General features: G+C 31.0%; 1 long non-coding RNA gene across 2 annotated transcripts; it reads left to right on the plus strand.

Annotated features, from left to right (window-relative positions):
* The first annotated feature begins 1659 nt into the window (after positions 1-1659).
* On the plus strand, positions 1660-8264 carry LOC106397851. 2 transcript variants are annotated; one of them, XR_007324103.1, is made up of 6 exons: positions 1660-5723; positions 5821-6790; positions 6930-7052; positions 7180-7266; positions 7668-7713; positions 7869-8264. It is a non-coding gene; the product is annotated as an uncharacterized LOC106397851 (long non-coding RNA). The 2 variants fall into 2 exon arrangements; XR_001279867.3 differs by having other exon boundaries at positions 6930-7266.
* Positions 8265-18445: the final 10181 nt, after the last annotated feature.

An 18445-nucleotide genomic window follows, 5' to 3' on the forward strand; every position in this document is an offset into this window, starting at 1 on the left:
TGGAAAATATAACTAATCATTTAAAGTTTATTAGATTTGTCATTATAAAATTAATAATTTGTGATTATAACTAGATTTATCTGATAATTAAACAATTTATTGTAATATAAATTATATAATCAAAGAACTTTAGATTTTAAAGATCTAATATTTAATTAATTTAAATTACAATATTATTATGTTAGTGATTTTAGATAATTTTTAATTTTGAATCATAACTCTATAAAGATTAATACAAAAATCATGCGTAGTTTAACAATTGGATGTCATATGTACATAAACTTTACATAAAAATTTTACGGTAGAATATCAGTTTTATAGGTTTGTTTGCTTCGTACAACATTTTCGTTAGGCTATTATTAAAAGTGACAGTTGTATTTCAAAAACTAAATTATATTACGACCCATATTTATAAAATTTTATTATTTATCTGATTTTGTTTTATAATGTTATTAAATATTTGATACAAACAAAAGTTTACAATATTGTGATATTTTGTTGTTTCAAAATGTAAATCATATAAATACTTTATAAATTTGATTGAATGAATTTTTATCAATAAATTTTTATATGTATGTTCGGTTAGATACCCTAGAATATTTATTTATATATTATAAGTTTGTTTACCATCATCACTTCTCAAAGTGTAAAACTTTGGTGCAAAATAATGCATCTTTGCTTTATTTCTGTATTGTTAAAGAAATGTTATTTCTGTACTTCGATAATCTGCAGTGCATTGTAATTTTGTAAGCTATATTTTTGAATTTTAGAAAACAGAGGTTTGGATTACATCTATTCCATTATATTATGTGGCATTTATATAACTCTAAATTTGAGGACAAGTACGAAAGATATTCCCTCCGTTTCGATTTAATTGTCGTTTTAAGAAAAAGTATTTTAAAATAAGTGTCGTTTTAGAGTTTCAATGTAAAATTTATTAATAAGATTCTTCACTTTATTTTTCTATTGGTTGACATATGGTTAGGTGTATATGTAATTGTGTTTTATTTTGGAAATATACAAAATCATATGTTTTTTTAATTTGTGTGCATAAACCTAGAACGACAATTAAAATGAAAAGGGTGGGATATCATTCTCTCTATTCAAAAATTGATGTTTAAATTTTTCACATTTATTTTAAAAAAAATTTGGTTATATCAAGAAAATTTTATTAGTTTTGGTTTTAAACATAAATTCATTGATCTAATCTATTAAAAGTGGAGTACAAAATTAGATTACCACTTAATTTTACCACTTATTTACAATTGCATGTCATTGAGATATTTATTGAACCTATATTTAACTATGTTTGTCTTTTCCTAATTTAAATTATATATTTCCTTAATTGAATAATAATCAAAATAAATTTTCCAATAGATTTTTTAATATATTTCGTATTAACGTATTAAATATTTTTTGATATTTATTAGTAATAAATAATAAAGTAAAAACCACATATCATAATCAATTTATATAATATATAAATAAAAAATAAAATAATTTATGAAATAGTGTGTTATAATAAACGATTTAAATAACAAAAATATAATTATTCAAAGTAATAAATAAAATTGTTATGTTTTAAAATATTTTATACTAACAATGAGTTAATACATTTAATTTACAAATATATATTATACCATTTAGTACCAAGAAAAATTAAAGTGAAAACAAATATTCAAACGGTCACATGTCCAACTCTAGGATTAGACAATAACAGCGCGTGATAAGTTTTTAAAAAAAAATATTTTAATTGAAATTATAATTTCAAAAAAAATTAAAATTATTTTATTTATTTTAAGGGATGCTAAAATTTTGGAATTAGAAAAATTTATGACCCAACCCTATATTATTTTAGTATGAATAACTGAAATTTATATCATAATATTTTATTAAAATTTTAATTATAAATTTTTATTATAACTGCATAGTTACTTTCCAATCCAAATTTATGAATAGAAAGTTCAATTTTGTTTTGTGATATAGATATTTTTGTTTGTGAAAAATAATTTAAAATATATACTACAAAGCTTTGTGGAGTAAGAGCAAACAAATATATGAGTTTAAAAATTATAAAATTATTTGTAAAAATGATAAAAAGAGTAAAGGAAAAACAATATCATACATGTTAACTATGACATTATTTTGTTAAAAAAATAATAAACGTTTGAAAACATATATTTGCCATTAATGATGTAATTTTTTTTTTATGTATATAAAAATGAAGTAAAAACCGCGCGGATTAATTTATAGTTATATTGTAAAGCATCAAGCTTTTAGTATAGTATGAGGAAAAAGGCAAAAACTTAGGGAAAGAGTATTGTATTTGATAGGAAACAACGTAAACAACAAAATTATCCCAAACCTTTGTTATTAATAGCGCAAAAATCTGGAACCGGGCTGCTTCGTTAACGGCGCTCACTTTTCCCCTGACTCACTAAAACCCGCGCGTGACATTAATATTTTTTCTCAATTAGAAAAATTCCAGTACAGCGAGTGCACCTAGATTTAAATATTGGTCAGATCTTTACCGTTAAATGCAGCAAACAGTTTGTAAGATTGCTTTACGGGGACACGTTAGGTTCTCAATAGTCATAGTCAATTTGACCAGAGTTCGTATTATTTGCCAGAGCAACCATGCATCAGACAATAATGAAAACAAAAGTAAATGCTCTTCATCGAAAACGAGACTTCTCAATTTTACCGATTACTTTTACTACAGTATATTTTAAGTTATTTAAAACAGTAGTATCTGACTAAATAAGATTTTATAAACTATACTATTAAAATTATCCGGAAACGGATAAAAAATGATCACTATAAAGGACCAGTATCTAACATTTTTAAAATTAAATATAGCTATAAGTTTTAGTATCCTAGGTGTGTGTATGAGTAGCTGTAAGCTGTCACATCATGAATGCCAGAAAGAAAGGAAGAAACAAATCATGTTGCGATTTTGAATACATACTTTGTTCTTTTGGGCAAGGTTGCTCCCTTATCTATTACTATTATCCGTGTAAGCTGAAATAAATTTATTCATTTCCAAGATTAAAGATGGAAAATTGATCGTCAATCAAAGGCCCAAATACCATTACATTTATAAAGAATAGAACCTTGTTTCCTGAGACACGTTAAAAAGCCCAGTTTCGACCCAAAATGTAATTTACTCTCTCGTTCAAATGCTTCCAAATTGTGTTGGCATTTTGTTTAAACCTAGAAGTAATTTCTCGGTACGGTTGCTTTGAGATCTATATACATACATACATACCAATAAAGGAGACTGCCACATCATCAGATAGGGATGTGCATTTTCCGCCACGTGGCGACTAAAAAATCCCTGAAATCCTCTTAATTCGAGATTTAGTGGGGCTTATTGGACTAGGGATTTCATAAAATATTAGGATTTTTTCAAATCTTCACTTATTGGATAAGGGATTTATAAAAACCTTTACAAATCCTCCCTTATTGGATATAACATTTGTAAAAATCCCACTAAATCACCTCTTATTGGAAAATATGGATTTCATCAATGAGATTCAACAAAAGTTATTTTGCATTGTTAAAAAATAGCATTTACGCTTCAAATTCAGTAGAAAAGAATACCACCTAAAGAGATGGAATTTGGAAAAAAAAAAACAATTATTTAACAAGAGAGCGTAGCTGAGATTGGAAGATAATCAATCCAAAGTTTTCTCACCATCGTCGATCTTATATATGGTCCTTTGATGAGATAACAACAGAAGTTTCAACGAGAAGAAGATGATGTGCGACATGTCACCTTCTCGGCCCTCCTTGCAGAAATCTAACTGCAGAAAAGCAATTTGAAACTATCGTCGAAGAAAACAATTTACTCAAACGAGCCGTGGTGACCCAACGGAAGCGGCAGAGAGAAAGTGAAGATCAAAGCCAGGAATTGCAGAATCTGAGGCAGATGGTTACTCAGTACCAGGAACAGCTTAGAACTCTTGAGGTGAATAACTATGCTCTTACCCTTCATCTGAAACAAGCACAGCAGAACAATAGTTCCACCCCGGATTGGTTCCATCCTGACGTGTTCTAATGCCCTTGTCAGTCAGAGAAACCGCACATATTTATATCTAATTTCAGTTTCCAGTGTTTGTTGTATGTTTCTTCGTCTCGGTTGGATTGTGACCATTTGTTATATACAAATTCTGGAATGGTTGATGAATAGCTATAGTTGGGGAACAAAAGCAGTTGTATTTTTTAACAAGGCTTTGAGACGTATTATGTATTGAAGTTACAAGTGTATTCCATACAACCAAACAGAATTAAACATATGTACATATATGCATCTTAATCTACTAGTATCCACACAAGTGACTTAAACATTCTTACGTTTATATATCTCATCAAGTATATAAAAGAGGTAGTATTGGCAGCTCAACTGCAGTAGAGAAAGGTTTTTTCAAACTTTCTTGGTTTATAAGTGGACAAAACCTGTTTTGCTTTTCTAGAAAGTTACTTGAGCAACTCTGTATATTTCTATATGATCATATCCTCACCAAAATATTAGTTTATACTTATGGATGATTAAGAAGATAAAAGCAATTGGTTGTAATGTTTTGCTGATCCAGAAGAGTATTTTGGGAGATGTTGTGACTGATCTTTCTCTTCACTATTTGACCCAAGCTAAGATTATGGCGATTAAGGATGTTGAGAGGTATGAGATTGAATTTGTCACCAAGATATTGAACTGTTTCTTAATCCCTAATATTGAACATTTCAGAGCTGAGAACCTTGGTCATGCTGATCTTGTTTAAGAAGCTTCACTTGGAGATGGAAATATTTTGAACATCATTGGAATCAAAGATATGGGGAGAACCACCTATGTTCTTATCCGTGTCCAATCAGCTTGTTCTTGATAAAGCCGAATAGAGTCTACACGATGCTTTATGTGTTCTCATGTGTTTGGTGAACAAGAGGTTTTAGATTTCAGGAGGTGGTGCACCAGAGATTGAGCTCTCAAGGCAGCTAGGTGCTTGGGCTAAAGTGCTCCATCAAATGGATGGTTCTGTATGAAGTCTTAGCTGAAGTTCTCGAGGTTATTACTTACACTCTAGCTGAGAAGGCAGGTTTGAATCCTATTAATATAAACCTAATAGATATATTACGTTTTTTAGTTTAATCGTAATATTATTATTGAAATATTTTATTATAAAAAATCTTACCAAATCCTACCAAATTCCTTTTTTAAATCTCCATCAAAATCCCTGAATTCAAACAAAACACTTCAATTCCACCAAATCTTAAAATCCTAAAAACTTTCTCAAACCCCTAATTCAATAAGCCCCCCTTAGTCTTTTATGGTTTTTTTTTTATGTTTTGACGTTTGTTATAATTAACTTTTGCATGAGCTTTAATATATCCTTTAGTTTAAGCCCAGTAAAATACATGATTTCATCATCGTCTCACATTCGACCTTTGTATCTCAGTCGTCTGCTTTCCAGATAACTCATACGCCGGTAAAGTCAGAGTAACGTCTCCAGCTTCCATTAATATGTAGGATTCTAAAAAAGAAAAAAGAAAACTCCTTTTCGATTACTCAGCAAACAAATTCACAAATCTCTTCAAATTCCCTAAAGCAATCCAAAACCTACATATTGAAGCAACCATCTCTCTTCTTCATCTATATGTTTATGTACGAGGGGGACTCTTAACTGAGATACTGATTTTTTCCTCTTTCTCCAACTTTTCTTTGCAAGGTAAATTGCCATTTTTCTCTCTCTAAACTCTCAATCTCTGAAAAATAATTAACAAGCTTTACTCGATAATTTTCTCTTTTGGCTTCCATGTAATCAGGTTTCTCGCAACAATGGCAATCGAGAATCAAGATAGCACAATCCAGAAAATCAAGCCAAATAGAGAAGAAACATGGTATTCCAAACAATACCCTTTATCTAAATGATATTGTTTTAATGGCTTATCTTTATCCCTCGAATGTTCTTTATACTTGATGTTTGAGGTGTTTTAGTACAGTTGCGGGTCTGACCAAACTGCACCATCAGGATAACTTTGATTTCCAAAGGAAGTTGCGTGATCAAAAGTATTCTTTGAAGAGGTTATAATATAAGATGGAGTACAAGGAAGATCTACACAGGAGGCTACTACGCTAGACCAAGGTTTCTCATTATTGGATACACCGGATTGTTTCTCTTTATCAAGAGAGGTTACTGTGGAAGAGAATTTTGCAGAGATTGAGCTTTGTTTGCTTCTCTTCAGGGGTGCGGTACCGAGAGGTAAAGTCTTAACTCCATGTTCTTTGTTCAAAAATGACTTTCCATGATTGCTTGAGATAACAATATCGTTTAGGTCTCCATCCACCTTTTCTTTTTAAATTGCATCAGTATTTGCATTCACAAAAAACCATACTCTTCTTTCGAAGATCTTCAAACATCCAAGTTCATGAGTGCTCTCTTTTATAGGTGAGACCAGCTTCCTCTTCTCACCAAGCTATAAAGTAACAAGATATATAATTTGAGAGAATCTTAAGCATATATGTCTAATACGATTCAATACTTCTAATCCTAAAACTACTCAAGAGCAGCCTCCAAAGCAGATTATAATAGAATTAAGCATAGACTCAGATTCTTGCAAAATCACCATGTTTTCATCCTTACTTTACCCAATATTTTTATCTGCTTCCATTTGATATATTTACCTCCCCACCTTCGATTTTTCTATGTAAACTTCCTTGGCAAGGCCTTCGTGCAGGTACCAGAAATCTGAATTATGGCATGATCAGTGAAAGAGAAGGCTTACACATGTCGAGGTAATAGTTACTGATTTGTTTTTACAGTTGTATTGAGAAAATTGTGTGGAATTAGCCAAAGATGTTTTCTTAAAGGTAGTAGAAGAGTCCCTCACCAAAAAAATTCATTCATATATACAATCTTCTTCTCCATTGGCAGGTTCACTTAAAATCATTCCACCTGAGTTCACATCATACTTTCTCTATGTACGACGATTGCAGTGTGAATCCAAACCACATATTCATACCCAAAGCGGCTTTTCAGGGATCTATTAGTTTGACGGTTGGGAGAAGTCTATATTTCTGTAACTTTCATGTAGCATATGCTCGAAGATTTTCTCATTAAAAACAACTCTTTCGATTCTTTTGTGCACTCAAAACAATTTGTTTCTAATGTTATATATTTCCAGGTTATTAGTTGCATATGCACTTTGATTGGACAATCTTGAAGTAACAGCAGTTTTGACTCCAACTCCAGCTCCAGCTCCAAACCAAGAGTAAGTAACATCTATATTAAGATTAAAGCGTTTTATTTCATTTTAAATCTTCAAGAAAATACCTTGACCATCATCTTTGTATTCCAACAATTAGTCTTACACCAGCTCTGAATCCTCGTATGCCATCTGGTGAGAAACCAGAGAAACCTTCGGGAAACCAATAATTGTATCACCTGCATATGCGTAACTGTTAGCATATTATTCTTATCCATGGAGCTCTTTTTGAATATTTATGTAAATGTCGTTTTTCTAAACCGTATTGCAATCTCTTGAGGAGAAACTGTGTGGTGGATTATGAAAAATTTAGTGGAATCTGTGGTATATTTGGTTGGCATGTAATATACAGTGACTTCAGTTCCTCAAGCGTACTCTTAAATGATGATTTTTTTATCCGACTTTAGGCTTCCATTAGAAAGACCTCGGTGACATACACACGTCCCAACTGCAGTAAGTATTGAACACATATTTACCTAGGGTTATTTGTGCTTTTGTTTAGTGGTTTGCATTCAATTATGTTCTGTTATATGGTTTACATAGTTTAATTTAGATGATTAAATATTTAATTTTTCTCCTTTTTGATCTTATTTCCGTTCATTTACTAGAAAGTTGGAAGACACAGCTACACATCTCATGGATACGTTCAAACATGCTATTTGCGGTTAAAAAGAGATGTTTATAGCTTCGGTGTTGTGATCTACGCCAAACTATTGAGAGGAACAAGCCAGCCACTGAATTGGGTGAAATAGTATTCTTCTGATAGTCCACGCTTCAGCATGATCATTGACAGCCTATGCAACAACATCCAGTGCTGTAGGGAAAGGAGTTATTTTTATTTCTTAAATAGAAAAATAAAGAGAAGCCTATGGTGGAGACTGTAGTGGAAAGATTAAAGAAGATTATCAAAACAAACGATATATTTTTCTCTAGGTTGCGTCAAAACTAATTTGAACACCAATTTTATAATTAATCAAACTCAAACTAGATTTTTTTCTCTCAAATTTTGTAGTATGTTTTTTCTGTGCTTTCCAATCAATAGGGAGGACATTGCAAATATTTAAACAAAAAATAAAAATATGATCATGAAGTTTTGCCTCACAACAACTAACGAACCAAATATTTAGATTATGCAGAGAGATCCTAAAAGAGTATTTGAAATGCAAGAAGGGTGCCAAGATCATATAAGTTCAAAATACTTGGCTTTCTCAACAAACTCACGTACCAAAACAACCACTTTCTCTCAACGTAATTTGCATTTTCAGATCCGCCAGTCACTGTTTTGATGTAAAGATAAATCAATTTTGTTCAAACAGAGAACCAAAGTAACAGTCATTGTAAAAACATTTTAGTTATTGAATTAATTTAACATTAATTTTTAAAAGTCTGAATGCAAATGGTTATGTCCATCACACTCAATAACCACAAATACGCAATTCAGATCAAACATTTTACAACAAAACAAAATATTTGATAGAAAATATGTACAAAAAGATAAACAAACGTCAAATCTTATTCAAAACACAATTAATATTCCCGCGCTAATACTTATAAGTACATATATTTAGATATAAAAACAAACTGAGAATGAGATATTTGATTATACTTTCATTCAATACAGCTTACGCTGAAAAGATTAAAGGATTTATTTAATTCTTTTGGTTTTAGTCTTTAAAGAGAAAAACAATTTTCAGAAAACATTTATATACAGTTTGGTTCATCTTAATTTTCAGAGTATTAATGGTTACGCCATATTTAAGTTATTTTGGTTAAATTACGTTTGGCACTCTAAATTATACGAAGTAAATTATTTGATATCATATGGTATGAAACTCAAATAAATTTCTGCTAGAAATGTAATATTTTATTAATTTCTATCACCAAATATTTTCAAATAGCATGAGCCAAATTTCCAAGAAATACTTTTTATAAAACAAAATTCATTAAATGCTAAAATAAGTTACAAACCATAATTAGTAAAACACTTAAAATTAAATAAAATTTCATTAATTAAAAATTTAATATAAACTGAAAGAAACATATATTATAAAACATCATTTGGTGTAACATAATATATACTAATTATTATTTATGACATTATTGACACTATTAAATATTAATTTTATAATTTTATCACATTACATTTGATTTTCAGTTGATTTTGTTTGGAGGTGGGTGTATTAATTTATTATCGTGAGAAAATTAGCTACTGTAATAATATTAAAATCTGATACTCTTAGAAATAAAAGAAATATTAGTTATTTATACTTTAAATTTTCTTTAACTATATCAAATTGAAATGGAAATCAAATAGGAAAAATATAAATCATTACACTTTCCATATTTTTAATTTGAAAAATTTGTATTCTCTAACAAAAATCAATGTTAGTGGTTATTTCAACTTAAACAAGAAAAAATTAATAAAATTTACAATTTAAGAATAAAAACATATTATATTTATTATTTTGAATGTAAAATAAATTTTCAAATTTTTATAAAATTAAAATATATTTTAATATAAAATATTTCAGTGTAAACTCACCCGCCCGTAGGGCGGGCCAACATATAATAATAAAGAAGAATTGTCGCTCTCCACAGTCCTCCACGACTAGAAAACCCTCGCTTCCACAACCTCTGGGATACCGCCTTCGTAACACCTCTCCTCTCCCTTCAATTAATTAAGATCCTTCAATTCAGCCATCCCATTACTTGATATTTAACTCACGATAATCATCACCAGTTTCGTATTCTTCTCTGAAACGCCACCACCTACCAACACAAATCACATATACAGACCAGAGTAAGAGATAGAAACATAGAGAGAGAGAAAGAGAGAGTGGAGTTTACTAAGATAGAGATGGGAGGTGTGACTTCTTCAATTGCGGTGAAGGTACCGCTCTTCGGCCGTATCAGTTAACTTACAAGGCAATCAAAGACAACGCATACGGTGGTACGATGTTGGATCTCTCGATCGAGCTAAATATGTTGATGCCGGTAAACCGGACTGACGTAAACGATATAATAAAAGCGAAGTTAAGGAAATAGACGAATATAAAAATGAATACGAGGGTGATAAGAAATCGTATTCGCAAACAGACATGGAGTCAAGATATGATCTCTTTTCTTAACTCAAAATATGGCCCTCCTATTTTGCCTGAGGCATGCCTTGATATTTCTGGTGAGTGTTGATTGTGCTTCATTGTCTGATCTTTGGAACAAAAAATATTGTTGTTGTTTTAAGTTGAGTCGGTAATACTTATAGGAAGCTCAATCAAACCCAGTGAAAGAACTTACCCTGAATAGATAGTACAAACATGATTTTTTACCATTGATGTCATGAACTTATACTGTTCCTTGCAAATGTGCATGAGACCATTCATGAAGACATCAATCTTAGAGGAGACATAAATGTCTGTGCTAAATCCTCATTCCTAAGGTATTGGTTCTAATCGGATATTAATTGCTGCTATTTTATATTTTGTTAAAAGCCCCTCAGTGTCGCTTTGTTGATGCATCTACACCGCAGGCGTACTGCCAACATCTGTGTATACATCTAGGAAGTCCTCTTCTGGAGCTAGGTTGACTGCAACTGTGGGTAAAGAACCTGAAGCTGGTGAGTTTTGCATTGTAATTTTTGAATTGATGAACTGTTTCTCGCAATAGTGTTTTTTCTATGTTTTAGCTATGACTAATGCCATCTTACTCTTTAACAGGCTGGCGCTTTAATGCTTGATAATGGAATATTTTGCGTTCATGAGTTTGACAAGATGGATATCAAAAACCAGGTCAGTGATCATTTATTACTTATTAGTATAGATGATTAGTTTTCTTGGAGTGTTACTAACTTAAATTAATGTTACATTTGGGGACTAAGGCTGCAATTCGAGAAGCCATGGAGCAGCCACAATAAGCACTATTTTTCTATGTATAGATCCATCTACTTCCCATGATTGAGGAGTATAACTTACTCATGTAGTAAAAGAGAGAGAACACCGAATCCAATGGGAATGTACTTATCTTCTTTCCATCATAATTTTTTGGCCAATATAATCTTCTCATGATACTGGTTTCTGCATGTTAAAATATCTGATGAAGCTCCAAGAACAGCTCATAGCAGAACATGAGGCACTTTACGGGTCAAAACCGAGCCCATCAAAACCCCTTGGTGGTTTAAAAGGCTCCTGGAATGTCAACCGGTGCCGGTGGTGCTGCAACCAACCGAAGACTTTCCTTAAGAGCCGGAATGTTTTGGGGCACAATTTATTAATTATCATCAGTTTGTTACTCATAAGCTCGCTCTGTACAACATAGAGGTTGGGGCAAAATGTGTTGCGAGCTCTGCATTTTGTTTATAGGTGTCACTGGAAAGTAAACATTTGTCTGTAACCTAAACGGTTTTGTACGCACTGCAAGTTTTGATAAGTTTGCACATTCTATGCAAAGATGCATGACTATTGACTTTACAAATCCACTTGATATAAGTCTTTTGTTCTGAAAATGATTTGCATTACTAATTGGAATAACAACCACCACATAGAGTTTAAAAAGGAGAAATAGATCTAAACGAAATTGAAAAGATGCTTTATTACTAATTAAAACAACAACCACCATACTGAGTTTTTAAAAAAGGAAATAGATTTAAACAAGGTCTATATAAAAAAAAAGAGACAATTTTCAATTTTAATCCGTAATCTATATTAACAAGGTTAAACATTCTCTTTTCATGCTTACCTCACCTTATCAAAGAGGCTACTTACAATAAAAAAAATAATAGAAAAAGAAGGAACTTTCATAAAAAAATTACATTATGATATTAATTTCACATTTCATCAAACTCAAGACAACAAAAATATATAAGGGTCTAACTGGTGACCATTATAGGAATATTAGAAATGAGTAGGGAAAAAATGTAGAGGAATAAAATTATAAGAATGAAAAGGAAAATTATTCTTTATCAATTTTGAGGAGGAACAAATTTGCTCTATATTCCTCTAGAATAAAAGGAATGAAAATGAATGAAGAGGAAAAATTATTCCTTATAAATGGTAAAATAAAAAGGGAATAATAAGGAATGCATTATTCCCTTTCATTCATTGGTCGCCAGTTAGACCCTAAGAGTTAATCTGACATAAATTTCTCCACTTTAATCACTAAACTCAAGTTTTGAGAAATAAATAAGAATATCAAAATCTCAATAAATGATTCATATATAATCCAAAATTAAAATTAAAAAATAGTTTGAAAGACAAAAATAAAAAGATATAAAAAATATAACACGAAATCTATCAAAATATATAATTTATCCAAAATACATAATATAACACCAAATACATAAATTTTAAAAAAAGATTGGAGAAATTCATAACAACAAAAATTAGACGAAGCCATTTACAATATTGTTTTCTTGCATTGCGTCAAACCAAAGTAGACAAAAATTAAAATCAAAAATATTGTAACTCATCGATTTTTCTTCTTTTTGGTTTAAAATAAGGTCAAGAAAAACTAATAAAATTATTGAAAACCATCACCAAAAGTAATACATAATTAGAACCAAAATTTTCAAAATAGTCAGAAACAAGCAATAAAAATATAATATATATATTTGCGTGAATAGTGTGAAACCTATAAAATAGAAAAAATGAATGATGTAAAGCACAAATCTGAAGTTGTTTTTCCATCTTTAATTATCTAAAACATACTCCATTTATGTACGGAAAACATATAAATATATAACTTAAGTTGTTTTTCGTTAATCAAGTAAACACGATGCTAATGAATGACAATAATTTAAAAGAGGTGATATGAGAGCAATTGCTTGACAGAAAACTAAAAAAAAAGCACATCCATATAAAACATTTGTGAAATAATAAACTAAAGTAATTAAATAAATTCTCGCGAAACGTGGACACACCTCAAGAGAAAAAAAGTTCAATAAGAACATTCATCATGCTTGATCATCCTAAATAAATTCAGAGTAAAATTCACTTAGTGTTTGTATACTTCATTTGAAACGTTTTAATTAAATATAGTCTCAATAATAAAATTCAAAATGCGGTAACTATTGTGTACTTTACAGATGATACTTAATAGTTTATTTATGTTCTCTAAATTAAATATATATTCACTACTCAAACCATAACAAGCTCATCATCAGCGTGGATGGCAAGATGTTGGCTGCTAATTTCCATGAAATGTTGGGAATTGAAATCATGTTTAGTATAAGTTCCTTTTGGGATATTGAATATTTCGGGTTCTATTAGATATCTATTTAGGTTCGGGTTCGGTTCGGATAAAACTCATAACTCAAAATACCATAAAATAATATTCATTCGGTATTTATGTCAGGTTCGGATCGATTCAGATTCATTTTTATCGGATCGGATCGGATTCGGTTCAGATTTTCGAGTTTAGTTTATTTGCACAGCCCTACATTTTTCTTTTTCGAACATCAACTTTACTTTATGTTTAAAGTTCAACTACATTAATTTTATTACGACTATCAGCTATTTATTCTATTTTTATTGAATCAATCAGTGAAAACTACTTATGCTATTCTCCTTTGACCTAACCAACTTCAAAACAAAGTGATACACTACGATCGCCAACCATATCAAATGAATCGAAAAAATTATCATTCTCTTTCAAAATATTTACATCTTCATATATTTGAAAATATTTTATTTACTACAACCATAAAATTAATTTAAAATTCATTAAAAAATAAAATATCCGAATCCGACGCGTAGCACCAGAATACCACTACTTAGTCATATTTTCCTTATTCATCGACTAAAAACTTAAAGCATTTGCTATATGTATTCAGTTATAGAACTTGAGTATTAAGTATAACACACGTCCATCTTAGTGTGCAGCAACTAAAACTAGTGTTAAATGTATTTCATCATGTTAGAAACCGTAAACGTTTTTTCCATGAGAAAAGAGAAGATATTATTCTTCTTGTTTCATGTTGCCTTTAAATAGACAATTACGGTGTGCTGGTAGACTTTGGATTGGTTCGAAAGTGATATAAGGGTAAAGATATATAGTCTTTGACTTTGAGAAACGAGAAGATTCTTTAATCGTTAGTCTAATAAGTCAAGACTAGGTTTGCAGTCACACTGATTTGTAAGAACAATTTGAAATACTGTTTGGATGGCTTTAGGGCGTGAAATGTTAATCCAAGCTACAAATCTAAAGTTTAAATAAATAATATCTAATAAGATGTACAACTCTCATTAGTATAATTTTTTTTGGAAACGATCTCAATGAACTTGCTTTTTAGATAAAAATGGACAATAACTAATTAACCAGATAATAGAAAGTTAAACATAGCTCAAGAAAACCCAACATAGAGTATATAAATAACTAGGTGTTTTCCTGCACTAAGTGCATAAATAAAAATTTGAAAATTTAAAATATATTTAAAAATAAAATTTTGTTAATTTTTATATTTTACTAAGTACTTACAATAATTAGTTTTAATTTAATTAAATATAAAAGTTAAGATAAGATAGATATTTTTATTAAAAATTTTATTTAATAATATATATGTATATATTTAAAATTATGATTTTGGAAATATTTTTTATTTATTTATTGTGGTTAAAATATATAAAATCAAATTCTATAAAATTAACAGATATTTTGCTAGATGTATAATTATCAAAACGTAAAAATAAATAATATTTCTACAACTTTTTAGATATTAAAAAAACTAACGGTATTGTGACTAGAAAATTACAATTTAAAAAAACTGCATAAAATTTGAAGAACTGTTCTAGTAATAAAAATTAAATAACTATAAAAAATAAATTAAAAAATGTTTAAAAAATTATAAAATATCATATATTATCTTCCCATTTCAGGTATTATGTTATTTATTGTTATATTAATGGTGATTTATGAGTTATTATCGTATTTTAAAAAAATTACCAAAAATATATATCAATATTAAATTTAAATGTTCATGTCACAATTAGCTTCAAACCATATCATTATTGTTAGTATGTCGTGACATCATTTTTCTTTCAAGATCAATATAGGGGATATACATCCGAATATGGACCGTTCTACTAAATTTGTCAAGGTGGTAACTAGTGAGATCTTACATTGGTTATATGATGTTAATAATTATTCTTGTTTGATATAAGAGGTTTTTTGTCTTCTTGATCAAAACTATTCTTTGATACTATATGAGAAACTAGGTGAGCTTTTACATGAATGTCAGTGCTGTTGGTTGGGCCCTTCGTGTGTTGGAACTCGGAAAGAGGAGGTTTTGCAAATTACTGGTATCTGAGAACATCAGCAGCGATCAATTTCTTTAACAACGTTTCTTAACATTTACTCCTTCCGTTTCTAATTGTAACTAGTTTTGCTTAAAAGCACAAATATTTAGGAAGCTTTAATTTAAAAAAAATATATCATTTAATCAATTAATTCAACCAATTATAAAAAAACTTAACATTATTTCATTGGTCAGACAATATCCAATAAATGAAAAGATGCATTGAAATATGTAAACTACTTATATTGTGAAACAAACTCTTTTTGCTAGAACTACTTAAATTTGGAAACGGAAGGAGTATATATTAATATTGTAAGGCAAACCAATTATCTGAATTATGTTTAATGTTTCAAAATTTGTTCTATGTGACACAGGTAGAACATCTCCCATAAAAGCTATGAAAATTTCTTCACGAAGATATATATATATATATATATATATATATATATATATATATATATATATATATATATATATATATATATTTATTGTTTTTCTTTTCTACTTTTCAATTTTATATTAGTTTTTACAAAGAGATACCCTTACACAATGTTACCATTGCGGGTGTTCTAATATCTTTCTCACATTTATCAATGTTATAGCCACCTAGTCTTGTAATATGTTTTAAGACATTTACATCATAAGTCACTTTATTTTTCGCAAACTATATTTCATTTTTAATTAGAAGAACAAAGTTACCCTCCAGCTATGGAGGATGAGTTTAAAGATGCAAGAGCTAATTTAGCCACTTTATCAGCAGCACCATTACATAAACAAGGAATAAAGTGAAAGGAGATAACATCAAACGATAAACTAAAGTGATAGATTTCAAACAAGAAGCAAAATAGTTTCGGACGGGATTCGTTAGCTTTGATCAAATGGATGAGAACCTGAGAATCTGATAGAACTTGTTGGGTTCCTTTTAGATGGAGGAAACTCATTGAGTTTGGTTGGTGATAACCAAACTTGGAAGTTGGGCCATTGGTATTAGTCCATGAGATTAGTATCGGACCTTGGGGGGTTAGTGAGACACTATATAAAGTCTCTTAACCTAATTTCTGTAGTAAGCAGAGAAAGTTAGAATTGACACAAGAAAGAAGAGTGCTTAAGAAGACTCATTAGACAAAAGAGAGAAAATGAGAGAAGAAGACATATTTCGTCTGGGTTTGTCAAGGCAGATTTGGATGGTCAAACGGATCTTGTTTGGGCTGGTATTTTGTGGGAAGCTTCTTCAGTCAGTGGGTTAAGGGTTCACGAAAGGGATTTGAATTTCAACCGTTGGATCTTCTGTTGTCTGGTTTTTAGTGAAGCTGGTCGTCACAATTCTTCAGCAGTGCTGTCTTGAGTATTTATGGTAAATCCGACGGTTGGATCTTCTCTGGTTGAGTTGAAATTTGGCAGAGGTATTGTTGACTTGTTCATCTTGGAATTTTACGGTGGGATTAGTCTCTGGTTGCCGGAATCCTAGTGATATGAGGTCGTCTTGTGGCTGCCTGTTTTGAAGCTCTTTGTGTTGCTCTCTTGTTGTTGTTGTTCTTGTGTTGGAGATAACTCTTTGTAGCTAGAGTCTCTGTTTTGTTCAGGGTGTTGAACAGAGAGGACGTGGTTGTACTCATACCCATTTATATAGTGGATTTTTGAGTGGACTACGGTCCGTTGGTTTTTCCTTCTCACATCGAGGAGGTTTTCTAACGTTAAAAAGTGCTTGTCTCATTTAGTTTCTGCTTATACTATATCCTGCTATAGTCGAAGTATTATCCTCACAGGTTCACACAAGGTCAGGGGAACACGACCGTTACATTCCGCTGCGCCTCGTGCCATTTTCCCCAACAAAGTGGTATCAGAGCTTCTGGTTTTAGAGCTTTGGGTTTGATAACTTCGGGTTATTATTTGCTTGTGTGAATGATGGAGAATATGGGCAGGATGATAAGCTTGAATGGTGCTAACCATCATCTATGGAAGGGCAAGATGGAGGATCTTCTCTTTGTTAAAGAATTCCATGTTCCAGTCTTTGAGGAGAACAAACCTGAGAAGAAGACGAATGAAGAGTGGAAGTTGCTGCATCGCCAAGTGTGTGGACTGATAAGGCAGTGGGTAGATGATAATGTTTTGCATCATATTGAGACTGAGACGGATGCTCGTTCTTTGTGGAAGAAGCTGGAGAAGTTGTATGCAAGGAAGACCAGAAACAACAAGATGTACATGATCAAGAAGTTGATTGAGCTGAGGTATCAGGAGGGAACTCCGATGACGGATCACTTGAATGCATTTCAGGGATGGTCAACAAGCTGTCCGATATGGGCATCAAGTTTGATGATGAGATTCACGGTTTGTGGCTTCTCGGTACTTTACCGGATTCTTGGGAGGTTTTCAGGATGTCTCTTTGTAACTCGGTGTCAGAAGGTGTTATTTTGATGGATTCAGTGAAGAACAGTGTTCTTAATGAGGAAGCAAGAAGACAGTCGAACGCTAGCAGTTCGCGTTCAGATGTCTTTGTTACTGAGTCAAGGGGGAGGAGTTCGAGTAGAGATCCCAAGAGAGACAAGAACAGGAGCAGAAGCAAATCTAATAAATTTGCTAATATGGAGTGCTATTTCTGTCACAAGAAAGGGCACATGAAGAAGGATTGCTGGAAGTTGAAAAACAAGCAGCAAGGAAATCAAGAAGAAAAGGTGGATCGGGTGACTGTCACCAAAGATCAGTTTCTCATTCTTCTTGAGGGTGATGCCATTAATGTCGCATGCCAAGACACCAGTTAGGTGATTGATAGTGGAGCTACTACTCATGCAACATCACAACGGGATTTGTTTTCTACCTATACTACGAGTAACTATGGTTCCGTGAAGATGGTAAATGATGCGATGGCTCAGGTTGCTGGCATTGGTGATATAGGCTTGGAGA

This window comes from Brassica napus, chromosome C5, assembly GCF_020379485.1.
Source record: "Brassica napus cultivar Da-Ae chromosome C5, Da-Ae, whole genome shotgun sequence".
Taxonomy (NCBI): Eukaryota; Viridiplantae; Streptophyta; class Magnoliopsida; order Brassicales; family Brassicaceae; genus Brassica; species Brassica napus.